Source organism: Danio aesculapii, chromosome 12 (assembly GCF_903798145.1).
Source record: "Danio aesculapii chromosome 12, fDanAes4.1, whole genome shotgun sequence".
Taxonomy (NCBI): Eukaryota; Metazoa; Chordata; class Actinopteri; order Cypriniformes; family Danionidae; genus Danio; species Danio aesculapii.
In genome coordinates, this window is record NC_079446.1 from 30,988,133 (window position 1) to 31,015,238 (window position 27,106).

At 36.8% G+C, this 27,106-nt stretch overlaps 1 protein-coding gene across 1 annotated transcript in view; it reads right to left on the minus strand.

The window, feature by feature from the left end:
* Positions 1–27,106, minus strand: part of nrg3b (neuregulin 3b) — a 304,468-nt gene that overhangs the window by 45,203 nt on the left and 232,159 nt on the right. The window lies entirely within an intron of this gene.

Here is a 27,106-nt window from a genome sequence, read left to right on the forward strand (position 1 = left end):
CTGCCATGTGATTGGCTGATTAGAAATTTCCTTTAACAAGCAGATGGACAGGTGTACCTAATAAAGTGAGTGTAGAATTAACTAAGAAGACTCCTTTACTCTCCAAAAATTGTTACAAATATAATTCCCTAACATTTCTATTGCATAAAACACATCCGCATTATAAAAAAAAATAATGAAAAAGGACAAATTTTTTTCAGAGATATTACATTCAGGACTATAAGTGCCTACAGAATAAATTCCCAAAATTGAGATGCTTTAATATAAAAATCAAGTGGAACAGCAAAGAATAAATATGTTTTCTTTCAGGAGCCATACATTAACTCTGAGCTTTGTTGAACGATGAGTTCGCTACCTTTCACATGCTTTTTAAAACCACAAAAGCCTGACTTGAAAATAAAGCTATTAAAATGGTAATCACGCATGAGTAGATAAGTCCCCCTAAGCTTTTACTTGCGGAAGCACAAATACTCAACCGGGAGTTCTTCTGACGATGACATTGTCATTGTAGAGCACTGGTTCGAGATAAGAGGAAGCACAGCATCGGAACAAAACAGTTTGTGTGGAGTCTATCCACTAGCGTGAGGATCGGCAACCGTCTGAAGGGCACACGGAAGGAGAGTTGGACACAACGATGGTCATCTTCACATGTGACATGTTTCACAGCTCCGACACGGACACAGGTGTTATTCCACAGGGCTCTGATAAAAGGCCGATCACAGTTGGATAAATAAAGCCAGACTCACACAGCACTGAACTGTTCCTGTCAGACCTGAGATCACACTGCTGTCAATGGGAAATAAATGCCTTTTTTTTCCACATTCTGAGATTGCTTTCAGGTCAATGATGATGGATGGTTTAGCTAGGTGCTGGCGTGAAAATGCGTCTTATTCACACGACACACATGCACACACAAACAATAGTGCACGTCTCTTCACAATGAAAGCATGAATATCTCATTTTTCATCAGATATGGTGAGATAATCCAATGAAGCGGTGAGAGCAGCAGTCTGTCTCAGAGGTGTTTAAAAGCTTATCCTCCTTAATATCATTTACATGGCCCTTCTGCAGTCAGGGCAATAAGTGTAATTCCGTTAAATTGCGATATTGTCTTTCCCATCATTCCTCAGTCTCTTAGTCTTTATATATAGACACTGGTTAATCCCTTCCTTTTTAATCAAGCCGCTTTGATGTATTCATCATGCCATTTTATTTAATTTGCTATTCCCCTGCAGGGGAGGATAGAGGTGGACACTGATTGAATCAACGTGCCAATGTGATGTGCATCTCTGTGGTAACGTTCACCATGGTAACTTGGCATATTTGTGGGCTTAGTTCACACTGGATCCGGTGCAGCCACGGAAACACATAAGAGAGATGGGCATTGTTGCCAAAGAGATGGTGAATGTTGCTAAGAATCTCTGAGTCCATTAATGCCCTGCACTGGGAAAATCGTTGCACAAAATCAAAGATTGCAGAAGCATCTCTCTAAGAAATCAATCCATTTGATTGACAACTCATTACAGCTTAGCTTGCTTTTGTATAAACTTTTTTTTTTCGTAGGAACGGAGCGATTTTTCTATTAATTCAATCTTGTTATTAAAGTGAAGGCTGTTATCGGAGAATGCTAATCAAGATTTTATAGAGAAAAAAAATGTGCCAGAGGCTGTATTGACCATATTGAGGTCCTAATTAAATGCACTTCTTATCTTTTTCTTCAAGACAAACAGAAATGCTTTATCAGCAGCCACCTTATCTGTGTGATGGACGTTTCTTGGAGTTTTACTTGAAACTAGAATTGCAGAATTACATTTTGTCCTAAGTCAATATTGTTTTTCTCTCATTTCACAAGGATGAAACAATATCTTCAGGCACTCCATAAATCCCCAAGGAAGCTTTCAATGAAATTATAGGTTTTATAGAGTATATTCTAACGTTTTGCTAACCTCTTGTAGGCTCCACAGTGTGCTAACAAGGCCAGGAATTTACAGGTGGCTGCTAATTTATTGTGTCAGGTTGTTTTTAGGATTGATGACACAAAACAAGATCTTTAATCATATTTAGGTTGTTAAAGCTGCAGGGCTCAAACATAATAATCTTAATAATCTTGTTCATTTCAGTAATATTAACTGACACTCATTAACTGATCATCAACAAAATAAATAGATTGTTCATTTTGATTTAAAGTCTCCAAGAAATCAAAACTCACCGTATGATTTTGTAAGCTCAAACTTTTTTTCTTAAAGATATTGAACCGATGAATTGTTCACCACAAAACTAACCCTATGATTTTGTTAGCTCACATTACTAGTTTTGTGGTGAACAATTCATCTGTTCAATATCTTTAGGAAGAAAAAGTTTGCCCTTCTAATCATTAATTGAAATCTGAAAATGCACTTCCAGTTTTAGTTTGTTAACTTATGTATATCTTAGGAATTATGACAACAAACAGAAATGGTGAGCAGGGGTCCTTTTGTCATACCTTGCTTAAATGATCTAAGATGATTTGACAGATCCTGGACATTTTAATCTTGATAACTGATCTCTGGCTCATTTGGTTCTTCAAACAAGTTTGTGAATCAGATTAATATGTCTGGAATAACTGATCTGAGATAACTACGTGTGTTGTAAAGGACAGATCTATCGATTCTCATAATCATGATCAGCAATGTAATGATTGGCTGATGGCACAGCAGTGTAATGACATCTTCTGATTAATATTCAGTTATCTATGTGAGCAAAATGACATAAAATTCGTAGTAAACAGTTTGTTAAATATGATACGCAATAACTTTCCACCTTTGCTGTAAGCTGCATGCTTTACACTTTCATGTGTCAAGAGTTTTTAGCAATATATTTAGTTTTACATTTAGAGCGAATTTACTTTTACAGTAGGCCTATTCAACTATTCAAGTTTTTAATAAATAACTGTTTAAATTAATTTTGTATCAAAAATGCATTTTGATATTGGTTAAGGTGTCTGCAACTTTTGTGACGCATCAAACCACTGGCATATTATCGGTCAAAACGTGCGCATGACTGCATCAATTATTATTCCTTTCCATAAAAAAAATTTCATTATCATACACAAAGTGTACTAAAGCTTGGTTGGGACCTTAAAAAAGTATGTATCTAAAAAGTCCATATTAATTAATGTTCTTTTTGAACCCTTTTGAGGAGAGAACACCCCCGTGACAGTTTTTGTACTTTTATTTCAGAGTGTAGATTGCATAACAGTCTAACTTATAATTTTTATATTTATATTTATTTAATTTCTTATAATTTAAAATTTTTCTATTTTCCCCAGTGTATGTAATCTAGAGGTTACTATTGTAAGAAAGTGTCAGCATTCAATACATACTTTTAGTATTACATTTGCTTGACATGACCAGATCTAATTCTGTTTATATGAAATAAGCCTTGGATGAATAAACAACTCTTGGGTGAGTTTTGAATAATGAAACTTACCTGGATTGTGTCAAATCGTCAATAATCAAATCCAGCTAACTGAGTTATTCACATACTTGTGGATCACTCAATTCGCTGGATTTGGTTATTGATGATTTGACACGATCCAGGATCGTTTTGTTCGTCAAAACTCATCAAAGAATTGTTGTCATGGCAACAGTTCTGGTAGCTCTAACCTGTTCGGAAGCAGGTTTATTTCATATAAACAGGATTATATCAGGTCTTTTCAAGCAAAGGTAATACTGAAAGTATGTTCTGAATGCTGATATTTTCTTATGGTAGTAATTAAATACACTTGGAAAAATAGTAAAATAGTTTAAAATATATACAGTTTCAGTTTAAGTTAAAAAATAATAATAAAATAAATAAATATAAACAGTCATGGGGTGGTTCTCCCCAAGGGGTTCAAAGAGAATATTTATTAATATGGACTTTTAGATAGAAACGCATATTATTTTAAGGTACCAGCTTTAGTACAATTTGTGTATAATAATAGACATGCACAATATTCGACTGTTTGTTTTAAAATTTTTTTAAAGGAATAATTTATGCAGTCAACATACATGTTTTGCAGCTAATATGCCGGTGATTTAATGCTTCACTAAAGTTGCAGACAGTGGGCGATCAGACAGTCTTAACAATATCAAAATGCTTTTTTTGATGCAAAATTTATTTAATTAAGCCAGTTATTCCTTACGGCAATGAAGAAACTTGAATGTAAATGTCAAACTAAATAAATTGCTAAATACTCTTGACACATGAAAGTGTAAAGCATGCAGCCCAAAACAAATCATATTTAACAAACCGTTTACTACAAATGTTATGTAAATTTGCTCACATGGATATTTGAATATTAATCAGATGATGTCATATGCTGCTGTGCTGTCAGCCAATCATTGCATTGCTGATCATGATTTTGAGGATCGATAGATCTGTCCTTCACAACACACGCAGCGATCTCAGATCAGTTCATCCAGACATTTAATCTGATTCGCAAACTTGTTTGAAGAACCAAATAGCCAGAGATCAGTTATCAACATTAAAAGATTCAGGATCTGCCGAATCATCTTGGATCATTTAAGCAAGGTATGGAGAACGGACCCCAGGAGGAGTCTGTTAGGTTGTAATAACTCTCCCCAAACCCTTTTTCTGAACTTTCAGAATGAAATGCCGACTTTACTACATCCAATCAGCTCTCAGTAGAAAAAACAAGGCACGGCCACTTTTTTCTCATTTAATACTCTGTTTCTCTAGGACAGGGATGGGCAAACTCGATCCTGGAGGGCCGGTGTCCCTGCTTAGTTTTGCACCAATCCTAATCAAACACACCTGCTTGTAGCTTTCTAGTGATCTTCAAAACACTAATTAAGGTGTTCAGGTGTGTTTGATTAGTGTTGGAGCAAAACTCTGCAGGGACACCGGCCCTCGAGGATCGAGTTTGCCTATGCCTGCTCTAGGAACTGCGTCACAATACAAAAAAAATAATAATAATAACAGTCGCAGCTTCCGGTTCATTGGGACTCTAATGACCAATAAAAATACTGTAATCCATTAAATCTCATACACGGACATAATTTTATACACAGAGATAAAGCAATCCTCTTTCTGGAACAAATCATGTTTGGTATAATTTGGGATAAGCAATGTTTTCAGTCATTTATTTACAAGAAGAACAAATAACATTTGAGGTTAAATGAAATGCCATTGTTTTACCAAAATTAAATCTTCACTGTTAATAGTAAAATCATTCATTGTGCCATTTCAGTTTTACTTTGATTTGCTTAATCAAGTCATTTGATCATAATGAGCCAGGACAGGCTTTCCAAACTTACTATCCACAGCAGTAAAAGCCAGCATGCACATCAGATGGACATTTTATTTGTGCACAAACATGCTTGGAGAAGGGATGTTATGAATATTGCTAAATGTAAATGGCTTATTGGATTCTTTCAAAAGCATTTTATGAGTAGTTAAAATGTAAATGCTGTATTCTCATTTGTATACGCAATGTTTGATTATGCAGTGATCCTCTTTCGTGGGGGACATATGCAGTTTACGCTATTCCACTGAGACCGTGACATACTGTATGTCAACAAGAACCTTGCCATTTTGGTCTTTGTGTCTCCCTGAAGTATGCTCAGAAAGTTTGAATTCATTTAGCGACAGCTGCCTTCTTCACAAGGCACTTCACATTGCCATGAGTGATGTTCAGAGAGGCAAACCACTGATTTAGTGCCTGAACCAAAGTGACATGCTCTAACCTGGAGCAGCAGAAAGTGGAACGTTACAGGGGAAATGGTTTTAACTTCAACACCACACAGTTTAAGATGTTGCAGAATATGCAGAAGGCTGGGAAATGTTGCGAGGCTGAGCGAGACGCATGTTGGTGCGGTCAGGAATATTAACGCTACGGAAATGCTTCCATTCTTTCAAGTGGCTGCTGCTTGGCTGATAATGCCTACACATGGAAAGACAAGCAGATGTAAGATCACTCGGGGGAAACCCATCTATCTGAGCTGAGTTTCGAGTCTTTTTCTGGAAACATACTATAGGTATTCCCTCTTTGCTTGGCTGGGAAGTCTGATAGCCAATTAGACAGGCCAAAGCAGCACTTTTAAGCATCTGGCGCATTAATTAGCAGCTTTTATGAAAGTCTTGAAGACCAAACAAACATATCGAGGATAAGCTGATTATTTGCCAATTCATCAAGGAGTGTGATAATAAAAACTTCACATTTTTAAGTAGCACCGAGGCAAGGCTGTCAATCAGGAAGCATTTCTCAGGCGCCGTTAACAAACCTGGCGCTTACAGGCACTGCAGTGCTTCCTCTTGCGTGACAGAACACAAACGCTTTGGGCGCTGGATTTTGGCAGCCATCAGCTCTCGCATCTTTGCCTGATCAAACAATCCCCACATTTTCCATCGCTGGCCTGGCACTTCTACGCATCTATTTATCGGCCAACTGCCTCATTTTTTCATGTGACCTCTGCCAACCCCCTCTTCCCCCCCAAAAAAAAACACATGCTCTCTGCTGTTTTCAAATTGCTTTGCGTAAATAAAGACAGCATTGCTTTTGTGAGCGACATTTGCCGTTCTGACATTTGCTTGAGCAATGTTAATCCTGTCAGCAGCATTCAGGATGACTGAGCTAAAATAATTGCAGATGAGAGTGTGCTCAGAGGGACAGGATCTCACTAGCTGGTACCACAACCACACAAATGAATCTAGACATGTTAACTTTAAACATGACACACCAAGCCAGCGTCAGGACATTACTTGTCTTCTGTCAGTTCAATGTTTGAGGTGTGCACTGTTGGCACAAGCTGGACCCTGTTGGCTGGTTTATGGCCATTTAGACATTGACGTCAGGCAATCAGTGAGAGAGTAACTCTGATTCAGCAAAGCAGACCAGTGCATGAGGAAAAAAGAAGGAAGCAAATAATCAAGGCAAGTGTTTTTCCTTCTTTGTTTAAAATAAGCAATCAAGTATTTTATTATTCTAATTCAGGCATACTTAATTGATGACCTGTGGTCTAATTACTATTCGTTTCCAATGAAACAGTGAGACATACTGACAGCATCTACTATTTTGTCTTTTCTACGGTTTGTGCAGCACATCATAACAATACAGCAATACACACCACAAGCACTCTGTGTCATTTATGATAATGGCTTTCAGTGCAATACCCTTAAATATTTAATCTAGAAATGTACTTCATTCCATCTCTTGCTAGTCCATGTATGTTGCTTCTCTTGTCCACTAAAGATGACATGGTTATTCTAACAACAGTAGCAGAAAAATTTTGAGCAGCAAAATAAATGAATACATTTGCTAAAACACTGCAGAATTGGAGAATGCAACCAATGTTGCATTGTTAAAACAATGTTTTAGTTTTGACTTCTAGTTGGTCATTTGGTATCAGAAGTGGCTTATATGAAAGGCAAAGTCCTCTAGATTACGCTTCTTTTACCAAATCAAAATTTGATCATGCCCTGATTTTTTATTATTTAATTAGGACAATAAAGTCTGACTTTGCTTAGACAAAAGTATTGTCACTTAACAGAAATAATGTACAGTATAGAATATAAAGTCATGGTGCAATGAAAAAAGAATTAATATTGTGTATGACTTCCATGAGCTTGGAGGACTGCATCTATACATCTCTGCAATGACTCAAATAACTTATTAATAAAGTCATCTGGAATAGCAAAGAAAGCGTTCTTGCATTACTCTCAGAGTTCATCAAGATTCTTCAATGCCTTCTTCTTCATCTTACCCCAGACATGCTCAATAATGTTATAAATAATTAATAATAATAAATAATAATGTTTATACCGGGTGACTAGGCTGGCCAATCCTGGAGCATTTTAACCTTCTTTGCTTTCAGGAACTTTGATGTGGAGGCTGAAGTATGAGAAGGAGTGCTATCCTGCTGAAGAATTTGCCCTCTCCTGTGGATTGTAACGTAAAGGGCAGCACAAACGGTTTGATACCTCATGTATGTTGCCTGTTGATGTTGCCATCCACTCTGCAGATCTCTCGCACACCCCTATACTGAATATAACCCCAAACCATTATTTTTCCCTCACCAAACTTGACTGATTTCTGTGAGAATCATGGGCCCATGGTATTCTGCAGTATTTATGATAATTGGGATGCAGTTTAACAGACGATTCAACGGGGATTGATGACAAGACTTTTAGTGTATAGTTCAGATGCAAAAACCTCTAAGCACGGCATCTAAAATTTTCTTTTAAAATGAGTGTTTTTCTCTGGCTCTTGTGTGTAGGTTCAGTACATCCACTTGTATGGCAAATAATAGGTTGTTTTTATAACTTTTAAAGAGAAATAACTGAACATGAATGTAGTAGGCTAAGAAAAATGCTCATTTTAGAAGAAAATTTAAGATTGAACATAGAGGTTTTTGCATTTGGACTCTTCATATATTGTTTTGTTGCAGCTAGCTTTGTATTCTATTGTGACCTTAGGACATACTTACTAAAACGTAAGTGGGCATTTACCAGATTTAAGATGCTAGCTGGATCTGCTGATGTTAGATTTATGGCTCTCTCCAAAAACAAATGTTCCGTTTTTTTTTTTTTTTTTTTTTCATCTCGCTCTCTAGCATCTTTCAAGACAAAGTAAAGGGCAACCATCTTAAATCTATCTGAGCTGCAGTTACAGCCGAAACTAAAGAGAACGGCTTGTCACCAATTTCTACCAAACATCATGTGTCAAGGACAGGCTTTTGGGAAGAAGAACAGTGGGCTTAAAGAGCTCAAGAGTGGCTAAAATCCATAACCTGTCTGTATGCCAGCCATAATTCATTGTAAAATTTCTGTGATACAATAGTAGAATTAATAGGTGTGCCATAGGTCATATTAACTTGTACGTAAAGCATATTGACACCATGGGATGTACATTTCTGCCTCTCTTGTGAAAGAATTAAATCAGAATCCAATCAATAGCAAGTTGAACAAATAAATGTTATTCTAGGAGCTCAGCTGTGAATAAATAAGAAAATATTGGTGTGTTTACAAGAATGTGCGGTACGTATGCATCACTGTCAGCCGAGGACAAGCATTAATCTATAGGGTTGCAAAAGGAGCATTTTGGGAGGTAGTTTTTCAAGCACAATTTTGCTCTAATGAGCTTTCCATCCATAAATTTGCCTCAGTGACCCATTTTTCATTTGTAAATGTGCTGTGTGTTCTCACAATTGTCTAGAAGCCTTTTGTCTCTCTGCCAGAAAGCTGTTTGTTTGCGTTTACATTTAGCTTCTCATCACATTGTTATCTTCACATTTTGGGATATGTTCTGCTCGAGGCTATATTCATATTGCTGGCTTACACCTCATAATTTTGCTCTAATAATAAGCATTCCATCTGTGAATAAGAAGATCAGATGCCATGTTATGTAAATATGCTTCTTCTGTTTCTTTGAGAAATCAATGATAAGCTAAATGAGTAGAAAGGTTGGAACTGTTGTTCAAAAGATACCCAATAATGAACATTTGTACATAGTTTAATCAAGATCATGTTGTTTTATACCTGACTCTCTTTCTTGGATATACAATATAAGTATTTTAAGCCCATTTTTGCCATAGGACTTGTAGTTACCATAAAAATCAGCAAAGTTGTGTGATACATTTCAAACCTTTTGAAGCCATACTGTACCTTTAGCAAGTAAATCTAAAATAAATCATTTAAATATTTAATTGTTGCTAATTTTATTTAACATGCTTGTAAACACTGTACAAATTCATCAGTTCTATTCTGATTGTAAAAAAAAATTTCTAAATTCTGTACAAAACATTGCAAATTTATTTAAATAGGGGGAAAATACCACTATGTTACAAAAGTATGAGTACAATAAGATTCTGAAGTGTGCAAATGATTCACTGTATCCTTTCCTATTTAGCTTTAGGAGAGGATTTGTGAATGGCAGTCTGGAATGAGAGCTTTCTGTCACATAATGACATATCCACTGTTTGTTTACTACAGAGATGGAGTACATGTATGTTGTAGGGCTGAATGATAAATCGCATGCAATTGTTGTTTGTGTTATTTTAAGCCGGCTCTGCAATCAGCTCTCCAGCACCTGTGTTCATCTAGTGCAGCGTTTACTACAAAGAGTCACAGTTCTCGGTAGAACTACGCAAAATATCTCAAGTGATATCATCATGCGATAAGTCTGATCATAAATAATCTTTTTGCGATTTTTGACAGCTATTTGGATAGCTTCTTGATGAACTACAGTAAAACCTTTTGTAGAAAATGTTGTCAATGTTCAATCTGAAAGCTTGTGCTAAAATACCACATGCAATCATGTTTTTACTTAACTCCGTTTTTGCTTCAGTCGAGTGTTTAAAATAAGTCGCTGTGTGAAATAATGCATCTTATAACACAGAATAAAGCACAAAGCATATTTCATAATTGAATTCTAACTAAGGCATCGCATAATTACATATTTTAGAATCAGGAAAATTATAATAAGAACTTGGATAAACCATATGTTGATATATTCATGTTTTTATTAATCCTGTTGATTCAAATTAAAGCAGTTTAATCTTTGTTTCCCTTAGACTAGTTAGTAGTTCTTGGGTTTCTTCGGAGCATATTTAGTTGTTCTGTGAGACTTACAAGAGAGAGTGCACCCTATGGCCTCTTTTACTGAAGTTTTATTGGTGATCACATCACTGTACTTTCCTTATATGGTGTGCAAGACATTCACAGCTTTTGCTAAATTGCAATTGTAATTTTATTTTGATGTATCTTTCAGCCCTAGTATGTTGTATTGTTCACAGTGGTGTAGAAAAACTAATTACAAATGCCTAAATTACTGTAATTGACCTGTTTTTCTCAGGAATTGTATTTTGCTAAGTAGATAAAAAATTACTTGTACGTTTACTTGAATTCATTTTTATTTCTGTGTCTGTAATTTTAATGTTCTATTTTCCTTTAAAAATCAGAATAAGTAGAATCTATCCCATGATTCCCAATCAATTAAATCATACAAAGAAAAATAGCATCAGACAGACTGACCTCAAGACACAGATGCTTTTATAAATGCATACATACAGTGAAAGCATTAAAAGTGTCCTGGAAATTGAAGGATGCCTACTGTATGGTGACTGAAATCATGAAATGGCCTTAAACGATAATTAAATGCACTACAGAATGTTACGTTTTCAAATAAATGCACAAATTGCATCAGTGCTGCACAAGCTCGGATTGCGGCGCTAATTGCTGGACACTTCTAGCTTGTTAGTCAGGGTTCAAAGTGCACAATAATATGAACATATCATAGCTAGATTTTTTCCCCTTTTTAATTTTTAGGTTAGATAGAATTCACAATAAACGCAACATTATTGTCATTGTAATTTATACTGTTGTTCAGCTGTAATGTCTCAGGAAATGGAAACCATTTATAATATAGAAATTTTGCATCATTATCATTTATTGATGGTTATGACAAACTTCTTATAAGATGGAAAAAAATACATATCGCAGGGCAGTGTCATGTTTGTCTCTGAGATGGTGTAGTACACACTAATCAATACTCGTTTACTTTAAAAAGGGCTACGTATTACTCATAATTTGAGTAGTATTTTAAATAGACACTTTTACTCCACTTGAGCTATGTTTTTGGGCATGTAATGATACTTTTAATTGAGTGATTTTTCAGTTCTCTTTCCACCAACAATTTCCAGCACAGTCTGATCATATTGCTTCATAAGACCTCAATTTATCATGAGAAGCCATAAGTATTAATTAAATTTTGCCTGTTTGGAGTATGTCTTTGAGTAGAAAAGTTTGTTGAATTGCATAATATGAATCCCTATAGACCACAGTTTAGCTAGAATTATTTCAGTGTCCTACTGAAGAAGTTATTTTTTTTGGGTAAACTATTCCTTTAATTTTAAATGCACACATCCAGATGTCAAAGATTTGACTTAATGTAATTGTTGCAAGCCATTCTATCATTCTCCGACTATGGCCACTTTTCTTGTTAGCATCTGGTTTGTGGGCTGGGCAACATGGCGTGTCATTGTCACCGTTCATTACCTCCACATTTCCAGTGCTGGCTGTGGCAGAGAGGTAACGCCCCTTCACAGAGAAAACTCATTCCAGCTCCACAGGGAGCACTTTGTCTCCTCCACACCGCTATTGCTCCACAGAAAAAAACAAACGAAGGAATAATACGATTTGTTTGTGTGGTAGGTGAGCATTGTCTGAAAGGCAGTGGAACCCTGACATCCTAATCCTTATTAAAAAACTCATTAATGAGTTCCTCCGGAATTTTAGGTCTAGGTCTTGAACGCAGGTAATAGAATTAATCGTACACACAAGGGCTTACCGTCAAGTACACATATTTCATTTAAAGACTTATTGCATACGGAGAGTTTAATATCTGCTGTGAGGCGTTTAGCACCTCTCAGCAGGTCTTCCCCAAAAGAAGATTTTTTTTTTTGGTGTGTTCACTGATGGGCAAGAAATAGACCGATTAGAGCATCTAGCCATTGGCAATCAGACAGACATGCAACTTTACGTTTCATTAAAACGTAATTAAACCATCCTTTCAAGTTCTAGTGAAAACATTATGTTAATTAGCCCCAAGTCCAATGGCCGATGTCTTTAATTCAAAGCATGCCATTCCTCTATTAAACCAAATCGAGTTTCAACAATGTGTCGGGTCAGTGCACTTTAAATGAGCTTCTCTGAAGTAGCTCTCAATAACTTTCTCTTGTTTCAACTTGTATTTCCCAGACTATGTGCTGTGACACCCATCCCATTATACCTCCACAAACAGTGAGATAGCAATGCAAATAAGAATTCATATCCAGACCAAACAATACAGAATTTCAAAAATCCTGGTACGTCTATAAAAAATACTCAGTTGATAATATACTCTTATTTTTTTGTATAGTTAAAGAAAAAGTATTACTAATGTGATTAGTTATAACACAACATCATTATCAAATATGTTTCCAACTTTTTTTTATAAGAATAATGAATTAATAATTCACATGTACCATTACGTTTGTAGAATAATATAATATAATATAATATAATATAATATAATATAATATAATATAATATAATATAATATAATATAATATAATATAATATAATATAATATAGGGCGACGCAGTGGCACAGTAGGTAGTACTGTCGCCTCACAGCAAGAAGGTCGGTGGTTCAAGCCTCGGCTGGGTCAGTTGGTGTTTCTGTGTGGAGTTTGCATGTTCTGCCTGCGTGGGTTTCCTCCAGGTGATTCGGTTTCCCCCCCAGTCCAAAGACATGTGGTACAGGTGAATTGGGTAGGGTAAATTATCCGTAGTGTATGAGTGTGAATGGGTGGTTCATTCCGCTGTGGCGACCCCGGATTAATAATGGGTCTAAGCCAAAAAGAAAATGAATGAATAATATAATATAATATAATATAATATAATATAATATAATATAATATAATATAATATAATATAATATAATATAATATAATATAATATAATAGGTGTATTATATATAATATAATATAATAGGTATATTAACAGCCGTATATTTAGTATATACAATATCGGTCAAAAGTTTGGGCTTTTAAATGTTTTAAAATAAGCTTCTTCTGCTCACCAAGGCTGCGTATATTTAGTCAAAAATACAGTATGAATTGTAAAATTGTGAAATGTTATAACACTATAAAATAACTGTTCAAAAGTAGTTTATAATTTATTTAAAAAATAATTACATTGAAGACTGTAAAGAAAGCTGAAAATTCATTTTTAAAATCAGTGTCATATGATCCTTCAGAAATCACTCAAATATTAATTATTATTATTATATTATTAATTATTATTATAAATGTAATAGTAATTAAAGCAATAATGACTGAAGTAATAATTTCATTTGAAACTACATGCAATAAGTAATAAATAAATATTTAATAAATAATTATTTGGGAATTTAACATTATTTTACATTTAGTAAATGTACTTGATGAACAGACTAATTTTAAACTTATATAATAATAATAATTTTTTACATTTTATATAAAAATAATAATAATGAAATAATAACATCGTGAGGAGACCTTGCTACCCACTGCACCACTGTTTTGCCCCATAATATAATATAATATAATATAATATAATATAATATAATATAATATAATATAATATAATATAATATAATATAATATAATATAATATAATATAATATAATATAATATAATATAATATAATACAGGGCGATGCAGTGGTGCAGTAGGTAGTGCTGTCACCTCACAGCAAGAAGGTCGCTGGTTCGAGCCTCAGCTGGGTCAGTTGGCGTTTCTATGTGGAGTTTCCTCCGGGTGCTCCAGTTTCCCCCACAGTCCAAAGACATGCGGTACAGGTGAATTGGGTAGGCTAAATTGTCCGTAGTGTATGTGTGTGTGAATAAGTGTGTATGTGTTTCCCAGTGATGGGTTGCAGCTGGAAGGGCATCCGCTGCATAAAACAAATTCTGGATAAGTTGGCGGTTCATTCCGCTGTAGTGACCCCAGATTAATAAAGGGACTAAGCTGAAAAGAAAATGAATAATATAATATAATATAATATAATATAATATAATATTATATTATATATTATAATATAATATAATATAATAATTTAGTTACAGCAGAACAAATTTTTCACTGAAAAATAGTCCCTTCAGTGAGCTGCTGGCTTTATTGAATCAGTGAGCACTCTGATTTGATTCAAGTTCAACTCACTGAATCAATGATCTTGTTTCAGCAGTTCTCTTTGTCACCCAAAATTATGAATTATTTAAATTTTTTCAGGTTTTAAAATGTGCTCACTATAAAAGGGTTGGATTCTAGCCTTTTAATATATTTTTCTGAAGTACATAAAAAAAAAATCAACAACAGCATTTAAAAACCCTATTTTTACCTTAATACCATTGTTTCAAATCACAACTGATTTTATGCTAGAGTAGGTGACAGAGATAAGTGACACTAACACACACAGTACAATATGCATGAGCTATACCGTCTAACCAAACTGTAGGTTTAACAGGCTGGGGCAACGCTGTTCAGATTTGTTTGATCCATGTTCCGATTGAGTATGCATTACCAATCAGGTCTCTCGTTTCAGGCCTTGCTTATAAACCTGATAAGTGCACGCGCTAGAATCCTAATCACTGACGCCCTTCTGAAAATGAGAAGCAGTCTGTGAAAATCAAATCTGATTGCACTCAGCAAACAAATACATATCATGAGTACGGAACATAATCAAGATTAGCCAGAATACGTGACCCGCTTCTGCGGGCATGTTTGCGCGTGTGATTTGAGCATTAAATCTCTGTGCCACCAGAATATCAAGTGATAGATAGGTGACCTCCTTCCAGCAGTAACCAATTTCCACATGAAGTGGGGAAGATAATCTGATCACAACAAGGTGTAAAGATAAAGGAAATCCCTGTTGCCCTCTTTCTATTTCAGATGGGAGTTTTTTTCTCGCGTGTACAACCCCAAAAAGCACGGATTCTTTTTGAATTACAAGTAAGAAATGTAGTCAGCTTTCCACCTATTTTGTTTATTACAATATAACCAAAATGCTTTATCAGAATTGGTAAAAAGAAATGTTAAAAATTACTGTGCAGATCACATCTACAGGCTCTTTTTTATTTCAGCAAGCTCACTGCAATTAAATCTTAACTGTTTACTCTAGTAAAGTTACATTTCAGGATGCAGTGCAGAAGTTAAGCTGAATTGACAGCACTTGTGGCATAATACTGATTACCACAAAAGTGGATTTCAACATGTCTCTGCTTTTTAAAAGAGGCTTGTTTTGCTATTTTAAAGGTTTTGTTTTGGATCATATGCTATAATAGGTTTGCACACATTCAAGGTCAGAAAAACTTTCATTTTCGCATAATAAACATTTAAATCACATAATTTGTCAAATAACATCAAATGATTCTAAATTGTTATTTTCATGAGCCTACTTTGCTCTGATTGCTCATTGCCTGTTGTGATTGGTCTACTGGTTATAGCATGTATCAGAACTGAAATGCCAACTACCATATATGTTAAGCAAACAAATCTCTACAAAAAATGTTTCTACTTAAAATAACGTTGTCTAAGTGGATTTGGTTCGCAGACAGCTTATGAATGCCATAGGCTGGCCATATGTAGGTATGGGCTGGTATAAGATTCTGACAGTATGATAATCTTGGATAAAAATATCATGGTTTGGATATCTTTTCTGCTGGAGATAGTGTTGTCCTAAAAACCTAAAAATTTGGGCTTTTCCAAACCGTGGTATACCTAGAAAATGGTTATCCCATGCCAAGCCATATACAATGTGATATGGATCCAAGTAGATCAGCTATGCAAGTATAATCACTTAAATGAACTTAAGCATTAATTTAGCTGTTTAGGCATAAAACAAGATACAATAAAGTTTAAATGCAAGCGCCCACAGGAAATCTGTGGTTTTTGTTTTGTTTTGAGCAAATTCGTTCTTCCGGCTTAAAAAGATATTTTGAAGCAACATCACAGCGATGAGATCATTGTGTACATTCCAGCATGGAGACTGGCTGTCTGTACTGGCCGCTACAAAGTGACCTCATTGAGCTTTCAACACATCTGTTCATTAATTCATGAGAAAGACTTGGTTTGATCCAATCATCACGCTCTATTGAGAACGAGATGCAACTTTATTAACAGGCATGATATAGCTTCAAAGACTCTTTTTACCTGTTACAGTTTTCAGAAAGAGACGCCATGTTATTGTGCCAACCATAATTCAAACAAGTAGTAGAAGAATTATTCGGAGATGGGTCATCAGTGTTGTGTTTATAAACGTGTCGCAACAAAGGTTTAGTTTCCATTTCCCCCCGATTAGAGCACAGCTTGCAAAATGTGTTTTTAAGTAACATTTTTTACCCAAGAGCTTTTTGAATCTAGAAATGGTGAAATCTGAATTTGCCACTAGTCTTCTTTTAAAAAAAAGACGTGATTCCAGTAGTGTTGATTGTCCTGTCTCTACGGATTTGGTAAGTGTGGGATCAATGTTATTGGTTTATGTTTATTCAGATGGAAAAGTTAGTTAGTATAGTCAGCAGTACTCTTTCAGTTTTTAAAGACATATCTTAGTCAAAATGATTTAGTTACTAAGTTTACAGTAATATCACTACAATATTATGGACTGAAAATCCTCCACTTCCTTACAGCTCTCAGATCCACTGCTCTCCGAATCACTGTCCTCTTCATCAGTGTTTGTGTGGCTGCTTTATAAATCAGCTGCTGTGCACATAATGAAACTCCCCTTTTCATGCAAACCAGTCCCTCTTTCACCACTCGACACCTACATAAACAAAGCTGGACTCTCCTGACTTTTTTCAAACTAGAGTTGTGAAAACACCCTGCTGAGATAGGGGGGGTTTCATGGCACTTTAAAGACATGCTGCAGAACAATGGAATGTAATGTAATGCTTCTCGTCTGCTCTGATACCCACTTAATGGCTCGTTTCCACTGACTGGTACAGTATGGGTCGGTATGGGTCACCTTTATCAGGCTTGCGTTTCCACTGCTAAAAGGGTACCAATGGTATGACAGAAAGTTTCAGTCAACGTCATTTTCGCTCGAGAAACACATCGTTCACACATCATATGAGAAACACTTCTCACAAAACAGATGCTTCATACACATAAATATTTCTGTATAAGTGTTTATTACTAACTTTTTGATGAACATGAGTTGTTTATAACTGCAGATCAATGACAGTGCGAAATAGCCTACTGTAACGTCTGTAATTATAAATAAATAAATAAATGAACATATATGAACACATACCGACCCTTACAGTCTCCGTTATGTTACCAATTACAAAAAAACTACACACAACAGACATTTAGTCCTTATTTAGGTTCAAAAACAACACAAAATATAGCCCACAGTCAGAGCAGACCTCTCATCTGTGTCTTTAATCTTCAGCAGCACATGTAGCCTCTGTTAGAGAGTAATTCCCTCATTCTGAGTTCATAAAAGTCCAAAAGGTGAAGATAATAGTTAAACATGGTAGTTTGTTCACGTTTGCTGAAAGAATATTGTGCTCCTTTTTTCCGGCTTCTTTGTTTTTTCGTGTGTCACTCTCGCGTTTGTCAGTTTCTGACAGAACTTCTTTCAAAAGCACGTCAATGATCAAGCGCAGGTTATTATCATCAGCTCAAGAAGTTTGTTATTTCAAATATACGTTAGATGCACATGCAAGCTCAAACTAGAAAGCGAAACAGCTCACGCTCCAGACTGGCTCGTAAAAAACTACAGGGTAAAATCTACTCTTTTTCTCGGCTTTGTGGCTGTTCATCAAGACAACGACAAGGTTTGTTTGAGCCCGGGTCGACCATGGCTCATTATTATATGTATATATATAACGCTGTAATCTCTCAGCTGTGTATTTAAACCATGGAGGTTCCTTTGTTTTCATTCTGGCTTGTTGCATGAGCGAATGACGTATCTCTGTAAACCAATAGCGTTCAGCTGCACGTCTAGCTTCCCCTTTGGGTACCATTTCTCATGTTTGGTACCCTTTCGAAAGAGTGCTGAAAAAGTGGTATGGGACGGTTCGGTTCAATACACCTTTTAACATTGGAAACGGCCATAAAAGCGTACAGAACCGTACCAAACCATACCACTCAGTGGAAACAGGTCATTATATTGTATATTAATCAAGTGAAGATCATTGATTTTTAAAGAAAACAGATCTTAAACATGCTGATTTTGTAACGGCATGACAATTCACCAGAAGCTCTTGAGCTGGCTTACTTAAAATTAAAAGCTCTGTTGCATTACCCCATTGCAATACATGTGACCAAAGACATTCCAAAACTGTTTCAATAGTAAAACCAAAAGACATAAAACCTCTATAATCTGAGTGTGAAATAACCTCTTACTACTCTTTCTCTGTGAAGCTATATCCAATTTGACAACTTTGTTGCCATGACAACACAACACCTAAAATCCCAAATGACCGTAAAAATCACCAGACCACTTTAAAAGCTCAAATAACACTTGTTTAACTGAAGAATTAATGTACTTTGAGTCCTTTTATAAGATAAGCTACACATTCCCGCTTTTAAATCCTGCAGAAAAAGCTCCTTTTCACGTCCATTGTAAGAGTCTCACCTTTTGCCACAAATGCTGTCGATTGAGCTTAACTTGTATTGAACCCTGAATATTCCTCTAAGGCCTCTTTCTGAGTTGCACAAACACCTCTTCCTCTGCTCTCTCTCTTCCCTGGTTCTCTTCCTTTATCTCTGTTCTGTGGTTAATTCTCTTCCTCTCCTCCGTTTTAATAACCTTTCTCGCCTAGACTTTCTGTGATTGCCAAGTTGCTGACATCGTGAGGCTTTTCCCCAAAGTCCCTGGCGCAGATTCTTGGTAAACAGGGATAAACAAACACAAGAAAGCCATTAGCTGGTGCCCACAGACTAGAGTTGCAAAAGACTCTCTTCGGAAGGAGCGCTGGTTTGCTTCTGTTTGCTTGTATTGCTTAACTAGCACACACAGGTACACACAAACAGCGACTGAAGAGACACAGAGGCGGCTCATTAACGGAAAAGATGCGACGGTGACTCAGACGTGCTCTTACAGACGTGCCCTCACCCAATTCCTCCAAGACGTTTCTAGATCTATTCAGGCATTCATTTAAAGCAGGGGAAAGGTCACGTTCTGGTATTGCCACTGAGGATCTCTGACTGATTGATTAAAAACAGACGGATACATGGCAAGGTGCATTGGATCAGTCTGAGATGCTTGTGTTATTGGTCTTTCAGCTGAAAAGCAAGAGAAGCAGGCATGTGAAAAACAAAGCATGGAAAAAGGAATAATTTGGCGTGACTCTCTCCGCAGATTAATTCTTCAACGAGCCTCTGCTCAAAGTCCCGGTCTAATGAGGTGCTCTGACCTCAGCTAGGTTTAATGGAATAATAAATGTATCAATGCTTTGAAACTGGCAAGGTCTCTCAGCAAAACACACACACATACACACACTTGAAAAACTCCTTCACTCATATGTGTCTTAGCCCTCTGTTTTGCTCTACCATATCATTGCTGATCCATGCATGTGGCGAATGAGGCTCTTTCGATGGACCACTGTGGAATACAAATTCATGCTCCAGGCTTCCATATTCTGCATGGAAATAAACAACACATAAATCTTCCTCCCTAGCGGAAAGAATACTCTGTTTTTTGGGGGGGATTATCGGGTTGTGACAGTACTTACTTTAGTCATATGAAGAAAAGAACTTCAAAACAGGCCAAACACAACCCTACTGAAAAAAAAAACAACTTAAACCAGCCTAGGCTGGTTTTAACTGGTTGACCAGGCTGGTTTTAGAGGGGTTTTGGCCACTTCCAGGATGGTTTCCAGCCATTTCCAGCCTGGTCTTAGCTGGTCAGGCTGGAAAATGACCAGCTAAAACCAGCTTGACCAGCCTGGTTTAAGCTGGACATAGCTGGTTTTGGCTGGGCTCCCAACCTGGCTAGACTGGTCAAGCTGGTTTTAGCTGGTCATCTCCCAGCCTGACCAGCTAGGACCAGGCTGGAAATGGCTGGAAACCAGCCTGGAAGTGACTAAAACCCCTCTAAAACCAGCCAACCAGCCTAGGCTGGTTTAAGCTGTTTTTTCAGTAAGGAAATAAGTGATTTATTATATGACTTCCAGCTGTGGATTTATATAATTTCCAACACAAATTTTATTAAAATAAAATTGTAATTATGTTATTGATTACTGAACTTCGTGTTGTTATAAACCCCAAGACCTTTGCTCATCTTCGGAGCATAAATTGAGATATTGTGAAATATGAAGAACTCTGACCTTCCTAATACAGCAACGGTCCCAAGACATTCAAAGTCCCGAAAAGGAACCAAAAACGTCAAGGATGCAGACCTGGTGGAGATGCAATCTGAGCTGCATCCAATGCTTTTTAATGCGTTCACTTAACCCCACCCCTAACCCTACCCCTCACAGTGATGTCGCTAGCTCCATTGAGCGCATTATGTCTGACATTGCATCACTGAGATATGCAGTCTCAGTCTGCATCATCAAGGATGCATCCAGTTACTATTGAAAACGTCAATAGTATTTCATCTGTAATCATACGAAACTCAAAACATTTTTGTGCCCAAATAAAATAATAAACATGAATTTGTTTACCAATGTCATTTAAACCACCAAAGTCACATGTTATGTTTTTAGTTCCTTTTCTGGACATCTTGCTGTATATGGAGGATCAGAGAGCTCTCAGATGTCATCTAAAATATCTTGTCATGTTTTAAAAATGAATGAAGGTTTGTAATGACATGAGGGTGGACTTTGAGTGACATGAGACATTTTGGGTGAACTAATCCTTTATATGCATATTTCATTAGTTAAATGGCATTTATAATATAAAAATACTACACTGTCAGAAAGAAAGGTACGAGATAAAGTTACCTTTTCAAAAGGTACACATTTGTAACTAAAGGGTCCTTAACAATAATTAAAGGGTACATATTAGTATCTAAAAAAGTGCAAAAGTGTACCTCTTAAAATTTTTTGGTGATAATATACACCTTTGAGGTACCAGTATGGACCCTTTAAGTACAAATGTGTCCTTTTTGTATGATGTATTACTTTTTGAAAAGGTACCACCCCAGTGAAAGCTCTTTACCTTTATTTCTGAGTGTGTATTATTAAAATGCATAATTTACATAATAGGACAGTCTGTCTAATCTGGTGTTTACTAAATGAATGGGTGCATGCATAGCGCAAAAAAAAAAAAAAAAAAAAAAAAACATCCAAACCATCTCACTACGAAGGTTTCTGCAAAACCTTTCCTTTTGTCGCCCTCGACAACCATTCGTGCACTAAGCAGACCCTTGAGCAACATCAAGTGTGCTATTTTCTAACACAATAAACACCTTTTGTAAAGACCCAGAGTACATACCCTCTCATTAGTTGTGTACTGTATATGCATTTATCCGCAATGTTCAGAGAAGCTTCACAGCTTAAGCTACCATGGAGCTTTTATTACTCTCTCACGCTGTATATTGAAATATATATTCAAGGCCACTCAGAGAATGTAATAACTTGCAAACATGTAGTTTCAGTTACTCAGAATTTTTTGTTGTAACTTTAGCACACAGTTTAATACAAAGGGTTTTGGTGAATCATGGTTTTTATTGAGAAGGGTACAGGACAATGTTTATTATAAAATATTTTTAAATCAAACATGTTTTAAATATTTTAAACTCTGTGTTAAAACAATTAAAACAATTAGAGTTTGATCCAACCCAGGCTCATTCTGAAAATGTACAGTTATATACATTTCTGGAGAATGCCAAATATATCCCAGGAGTTGTTTTTTTTTTGCCATTTGCGCCTACTCTTCTCGCGTAAATCCACCAGAGGCCGCTGTCGACTGACTGACTGACTGGAGCCAGTTTTCGCTGCAGCCCACAGCTTGATGATGTACTGGACCAGGTCCACTACATAATAAATGATTGCCTACACCTACCCCTACCCTAAACCCAACCGTCACAGTGGCATGGCTATGTATGGACTATGTATTGGACATGGTCCAGTACGTCATTGTGGCTACAGACTGCAGTAAGGATATCTTGACATGGCTGACCAATCGACTGACCCACCTTCCTCCTTCTCTAAACCCAACCAATATTGTTTTCAAAAGCACCGATTAACGATTGACTTGCCCACCCACTTCCCTAAATACATTCGACAGTTTTAAAAAAAGCAATCCAAAAAAAAAAAATATCTTTCGCCTGATTTTTTTTTTTCTACGCTTTCAGATTTTACCACATTCTCACCCTGTTATTTACTTTTTTTTTTTTGCTTCTGTTTTTGTTTTACCCATTTTCTGGAACCGTTCTTTGCGGGACTTGAACCCCGTCGTTGTGGTCAACTCCTCTCTGCGCCTCAAGTATGCTGACGTACACGGCCAGCTATTGGACAACTGGTAGCATCGGAAAAGCCTTCCACACAGAGGTAATCGGTCAGCTGGTAATGAACAGCGTGATACCGCCCTGTAGCATTCAGTTTAAAGACAAAATGCAGCCAGAAACAGGGCTACGTTTTCAGAATGAGCCTATGTTGGTTTGATCTCATCTCAGCAATGACAATAAACACACTTTTTCTTCAAGCATATCATAACATATTGATTAAAGTCCTACTTGTTTGAAAAGTGAATACCAATACACCCCATTTCTATTAGCTGATGAAATGTAAATCAAAGTGAATGTATTGGACAACACTGTTCAAGTATGAATGTCAGAAAACTCTCATGTTCAGGAGAAAGGTGGATTTGAAAAAAAAAGACTTGTTTATGTGCAATAGGGATCAGATGTTACTATTCATTCGTCTGATGTTTGGATGTTCAGGAAGTTTCAACAGATGGCCATATATTCAGCTAATAAGTAAGTTATGGACCCTTAAATAGCATTATTTTAATCTATTTCAAACCATAATAATGTATTTTTCTCACTATGAAAATACCATCTACCACTTATTGATAGATACAGCACTGCTGTTTCTGGGTTTTACATTAGCAGTTCAATAACACCAGTTCAAAAAGCCTTGGGCGAGTCCTCAAAAGAAAATTACCTTCAGAGCTCCTAAGTCACGCATCTCCTGTGCATCCATCCAGCGCTTCATATTTTCAACAGTCTGACTCATTCTTCAAAGTCTCTTGAGCCACAAAATTCATTGCAGATTTTACTTTGATTTTGTTAACATCTGTCACCCTAGACCTTCCCTTCAACTTTGGCAGTACACCCTGCTCCCATTCCTATTTGTGTTGAGTTGATCTGGCGCATATACTTCTACCTGGTTACCGAGATCATATGCAGCTGAACTGTGATTCAGGATATGAAGTATTGACAAAACGTCAGTTGTTCTATCTTCAGTCTCCGCTAGCATGTCAGGCAACAACGTTCTAATTACAGCTGCTGTTTAAAGTTTAAGGTCGTTAGCTGACGAGATTGACAGGACTGCGGAGCAGAGCTGAGCGAATGTATGGATCCAGGGCGCATGCAATAATAAAGCCTGTACAGTGCTCATCCACTCTTGTAATTACAACAATTAATGTTGTGATTACCAACAGCTTTATTTGGCACTATAGAGTGGAAATGAGGAGGCTTAACGTGTGAGGATGATTATTGATAACTGCTCTTGGGGTGAGGGACGGTCAAGGCAGCGAACGATAGAAATAATCCCCCGATTATCTTGTAGCGGAGATTAACTTGAAGAAAATGAGCTGTGTTGGCTTTGCTAATGATCAGATTATTAGCAACAAACTACGGACTTTTCGACACAGTCGCAGACCTGCAGATTGAGCCCGTGAAAGTGGATTAAGCCTTGTTTAGGCACTGGGGCTATTATTTATCAGTGAACTTGGCTTAATGGAACGCAAGCTAATGCTACGGCTAATTCTGTCAGCCGGAAATATCATTCTGCCCACAAGCGTGTACAGTGAGAGCAAAGTTAAATAGGCCAGCATTACCATGGATACGCAGCACTGTCTTGTTTGCAAAACAAACAAATCAGGATGGAAATCCTCCTCGGTATCTGCAAAACTATGGGTATTCACTCATTACAATGAAATGATGCTAAATTACAAAAACAAGACAATGCTAGAGGACATATCGCTCCCCAAACAAAGACAAGGCTCGATTTTTCCAGACAAGATCCGGTAACAGTTTCCTGTGCCTATAACGGCTCTAATTATACGGCTAACAACACCATCGTGTAATCTTACTCAAAGTGGGCCCTGCTATGTAATAGCTTTGTCACACTTACTAAAAGACCAGACACCCACAACTTCCCTCAGATAGTAATTTCCTGTTTATACACTAACACGGCTTCTGGAGCTGTACCTATTCAGCCTGAGTTATTGATTAATGGGCATGTTGCCTCGCAGGCTCGGTCTCATTAAAAATGACTGGCTTTCAGTAATTTGGGCCTTGGGCACAGATGGGAAGGAGCCTGCACGAGTGGAGCTGACTCAGGAATGCCAATCACGGCCGTCTCTGCTTCTGACCCCCTGCTTCAGTGCAAGCCGGGAAACTGAATTATTTACAGCTGCGGCATTTCCAGATCAGACTGAGATATTGTTGGAGAACGCATCAATGTTTCAAAACATGCCACTGAACGTCCTCGTGTTTGGAGCAGCAGTTAGGTCTAATATTCAGGCAGAGCTGTTGTCACCGCAAAGTAAGACAACAGCACAGAGCGCCGTATGAATTTTACAGGACACATCTCAACCATCTTCCAAGACTCATCCATTGTTTCTTTGGAGAGCGGTTTAACATCTTGAACATTGCTCAAAGAGAGGGAGGAATTATTCAGTATGCTGTCTTTTGAAAAGATGAGTCCTGATCCTCTGTTCAGCTCCATCTGCCAATTTCTTTTTTTCCCTCTCTCATGCTGTCTTGTCTTCTACTCTGTGTATATCCTGTAGACATACACACAATCTGTAATAGAACTGGCGTTTTCTCCATGATTCTAGCCTATTATTTTGCAAGCCGCATTGCTGGATGGCCAGCGAGAGGAAGATTTGCTTAATGAGATGAGTTGTGTGTGATAGTGCAAATCCTCTGCAGAGAAAAGTAAGGCAATCCTAAGTACGTTATTGATTTAAGGACTCGCTGGAAAGTTCCATTCATCGTTCTTCACCATGCAACCGGATCCCTTGCCATCAATCCTTTCCGGCTCCGTGGCATTTGGTAGACATATAAAAATGAGGGGGTAATGTCCTTTCTCTTTATAGTGCATGGTAAATTGATGTTGTAAGTGTATGGTTTCTATGGTCTCGGAGCACAGTTACTCAATAAATTTACAAACACTGCAGATGTTATAATTCAATAATCCAAGAATAGCTCATCCAAAAACAAAAGTTCCTAGCTTTCTCTTGACCACACAGAAAGATATTCATTCATTCATTTATTTTCCTTCCACTTAGTCCCTTTTTTATCAGGGGTCATCACAGCGGAATGAACCGCCAACCAGTGGTGTAAAGTAACAAATTACAAATACTCAAATTACTGTAATTGAGGAGTTTTTCTCAGAAATTGTAATTTAAGTAGTAAGTAGTTTTAAAAATGTCTACTTTTACTTTCCCTTGAGTAAATTTTTAGCGCTGTATCAGTACTTTTACTCCACTACTTTCCTTCAGTCTGCCGTCACTACTTAATTTTTTTTTGTCGGATTACAAAAATTTGACCTGTGATTCCTGTCCAATCAAATCACACATAGAAATTAAATTGCATCATAATGAACTACCTCAAGACATGGGCGATTTATAATTGCAGCAAACTGTTTGGAAGAATCAAAAATGTCCAAGATGATGTCCAAAATCTTTACATGCATTGTTTCAGAGCCTTTTTAAATCCATGTCACTGATGAGAAGATGATGGATATTTACTGGATGAAGACTGAAATGGCCTTAAACACCCAGCAGGCACAATATCTCATCATGACCTCAGATTGACGTTGTACCCCAATGTCATGGAGACATTGCATTTTGGTTGGAAATGAAAATCAGGTTGACATCAGAACCCAATGTCAGGCCGACATTAATGTCAAACCTAAAATCAACCACATAAGAACATCTAATGATGTTACAACTTGACATTGTGAGGACGTTACCACTATGACGTCTATCAGATGTTGGCTGGTTGCCATACCTGAGAAATAAAAGTCAGTATTTGACGTCAATATAACGTTGGATTTTGGTTACTTTCTAACACAACCTGAAATCGACCAAATATCAATGTCATGTCATTATTGGTGATCAAAATAACATTGTCCTTAGATGCTGACTAGACATTGAATTTTGGTCACCTGACATCACAACCTAAATCTAATATTAACATCTTATGACGTTGTGTGCCAGCTGGGCAATAATTAAATGCACTACAGAATGTTACGTTTACAAACATCCACAAATTAGATGTAAATGCATCAGCTTTTTACAGTGTACTACTCGATACTCTTGAGTACTTTTGAAAGGGCTACTTTTTACTTATACTTTGAGTAATATTTTCAAAAGATACTTTTACTGTATTTGCACTACATTTTTTGGCAAGTAACG